The sequence below is a fragment of the Numida meleagris genome, chromosome 1 (assembly GCF_002078875.1).
Source record: "Numida meleagris isolate 19003 breed g44 Domestic line chromosome 1, NumMel1.0, whole genome shotgun sequence".
In the NCBI taxonomy this organism is placed as follows: domain Eukaryota; kingdom Metazoa; phylum Chordata; class Aves; order Galliformes; family Numididae; genus Numida; species Numida meleagris.
Window position 1 is genome coordinate 162,743,884 of NC_034409.1, and position 3,378 is coordinate 162,747,261.

The 3,378-nt window shown below is 45.2% G+C and overlaps 1 pseudogene; it reads right to left on the minus strand.

Moving 5' to 3' along the window:
* LOC110401968 lies at window positions 614–2,454 on the minus strand (annotated as a pseudogene).

A 3,378-nucleotide genomic window follows, 5' to 3' on the forward strand; every position in this document is an offset into this window, starting at 1 on the left:
AACCATGTCCCTCAGTACAACATCTAAGCATTCCTTGAACACCTCCAAGGTCGGTGACTCAACCACTTCTCTGGGCAGCCCATTCCAGCGCCTGACCACTCTTTCAGAAAAGTAGTACTTCCTAATGTCCGGCCTAAATCTCCCCTGGCGCAACTTGAAGCCATTCCCCCTCATCCTGTCACTAGTTAGAGAACGATAAGGTCTCCCCTGAGCCTCCTCTTCTCCAGACTGAACAATCCCAGCTCCCTCAGCTACTCCTCATAAGGCCTGTGCTCCAGACCCCTCAACAGCTTCGTTGCCCTTCTCTGGACATGCTCCAGGGCCTTGATGTCTTTCTTGTAGTGAGGGGCCCAAAACTGAACGCAGTACTTGAGGTGAAGCCCCACCATTGCTGAGTACAGAGGTACAATTACAAGCTAGGATGGTTCTTTGGTTTTTTTTTTTCTTTTTTTTTTTGTTTGTTCTTTATCCTTTATTTACTTTTTTTCCCATTTTTAAATTATTTTCATATGGGTCTCAGTGTTTACTACATACAGCAGTAGTAGGGTCAGTGCCACAATAAGCTCCCGGTGTGGAGCAGGGGCAGTGCTTACAGGTGCTGTAGGCAGCTGGCATCAGTTCTTGTTCAAGAAGTTTTTCACCAGGGTGAACTGCTCCAGGTTGGATGAGATGCAGTCATGGCCCAGACCCAGCTTCTTGGGGAAGTAATGAGCTTCACCTCGTTCTTGTCCTTGTAGGCGCTGTGCACGGTCTCAAAGAGCTGGCGTCCCAGCTGCAGGGACAGCACGGTGTTGTTCTCTTCATGCAGGATGAGCAGTGGGCAGGCCAGCACCTTCACATTCTCATCGTTGCAGAAGAACATGCTGCCCGGACCCATGGAGTCCAAGATGAGGTACTCAAAATCAGGGAGCTGCCAATAAATCTTAGTGATGGGGATCTGGGCAGCCACATCATGGATGCTGGTGTAGGGGGACTCCAGTGTGACAGTGTCCACCTGGACTCCTCACTCTTCCTGCAGCTTTCTGGCCATGTTTGTTGTGATCCTGGTCCCCAGAGAGTGTCCCCAGAAGATGATTGAGCTGTTCCCGCTGCGCGCTTTGGCCCAGTCGTACAGTGCCAGGATGTCAGAGGTGAAGCCACTCTCCAAGGGGTGCCCACTGGAGTCCCTGTAGCCTCTGTAGTCCAGAGCCAGGATGTGGAAGCTGGCAGCCCCCATCAGCTTCATGACCTGGATCTGGTGGCTTGTAGCCCTGGTGCCCCTGTTACCATGCAGGTAGATGATGATGGGATGAGCATCGGCCAGAGACACCTCAAACCAGTGCTGCTCACGGCCTTGTGCCTCAGTCCCACTGCTGCCCAGCACCGTGGGCCAGATGCCGGCAGTAACACCAGGCTCGGTGGGCAGGTAGAGGCTGATGGTGTTCATCCACAGCGCTGGCTGCCACAGGTTCATGAGGAAGGGGAACACCATGAAGTTTAGGAAGACAAATTCGGTGGGGATGACAGGGAAGAGGCAGACGAGGAAGGGCACGGCGACATAGATGAGGAGCAGCTGCAGAAGAACAGTGCACAGCTGGGGGCACCAGCCCAGCCAGCCCTATCGGGGCCAGCCTGTACTCCCGCCCACTGCCGCCCGCTGCCATCTCCGTCCCCATGTCCTGCAGCCTCCACGCTGCCACACCACCTCATCGCATCTTCCGACTGCCACCTCACCGCTAGGCCACGTCTCCGCCGCTAAGCCAACATAGAGATGAGCAATTCTGCCTTCCTCAAAGACAATGTCAGGTACCAGGGTTCCTTGTGAAATTAGTCATGCAGGGTTTGATTCTCTCCAAACCTTACAAGATGCCTTTGTTGGTAAAGATTTTTTACCGAAACAAACTTATTTCCAGTAAAGTGCTGTTATTATGCTTGTCACAAAGTGTCAATTAGCTGATAAGTTTGTCCTAACCTAATCTGGGACTAAAGTAAGAACACTCTCGTGTTTAAAACATCCAAAGTCCCATATTAGAGTCTGTGCTGCACCTGGAGGCTGCAGACAGCTTTCATTCAGAAGAAATGAGAAAGGATGAGACACCTAACCTTCAAGTGACAGCTTCATGGTTGCAGTATGGGCTGCAGTGTTCATAGGATGGATGTATGATCTTAGATCTATGTTCCTCAACCCAAAAGGTGCCCCAGTATCTTCCATTCTTCAGAACAGTGTTTGATTTCATTAGGCTAAATGAGAAAAGGATATGTCTCTGTAGTCATTTTCTTTTAAAGCTAGGCCATATTTTTTGAATTCTGTGAATCCAAAAAATAATTTCTAAATTTAAGTACAGAAGTCCACATGTGCATAGCATTCACATGTCCTCAGTTGAATTTGGTGCCCAAGGTCTCTTTGAATATTATAACTTTAGAACACAGAGAATTATGGTTACCTCTCTTTACATTGTGTTTTCAGCATAGGCTTTTCACAGACCTCCTATATTAATCACCAGGAAATTTTTCATTCCATTTCTACTCTTCTACTCTATAAGACTATATAACACCACAATGTTTTGGACACTATTTTCTTTTAAGATTACAAACAATAAGCAGGTGAATAATTACAATTTTGAAATCAGACTCTTTTCTTTGTAGTTTAGCAGATTACGTATCAGTTTAATATATTCTTAAAAATGTCTGTGAGAATTTCTGTAGCGGGAAATGCCCTAGTTCACTTTTAAAAATTCATGCAGTTAAATCATTTTGACATATTCATGTATACACAGCTTTAACTAGTTTAGAAAGAGATTCAACTAAATAGATGTAAACCCTTCTATGGGACTTTTATGTCAGGCTCATCAGTTAATTCACCCTAGTTAGAAAGTATTCTAATCTTCTACAGTCTGCAAGAGATCTACCAGTAAATATCAGGCTGGAGCACGCATTTGGCTTACCTCATAGTGTAACCCTAGCTATCGAGTAAATGTTAGTAAAAGCTAGACAAATAGCTACATCTAACTTACAAAATATATCGCCTCAAGGATTTCATACAGCATTAACCACGCGTGTGTGAAAAAAAACAAAAAACAAAAAACAAAAAAAAAAAAAAAAACACCTGCCAGTGGTGAAAACAAAAGCAGTTTAAAGGACTGTTACCTCAAAGACTCCTGCTTCTACTAAGGGAACAATTCCAAGCCTTCTTCCTAGCTAAGAAATTTCTAGAGGCAGATTAGAAAAAGAAACACAGAAATAATCTCTTAAAGATGCTATATCACCTCCCCACCCCCTCCTTTCTTTTTTTATGTTTTTTTTTTTTTTTTTCCAGTAGAATAATTCAGGTTTGAAAGGAATTCTGGAAGTCATATGTTCCAAATCCCAGCTCAAAACAGGGTCAATCTCCAAATTAGA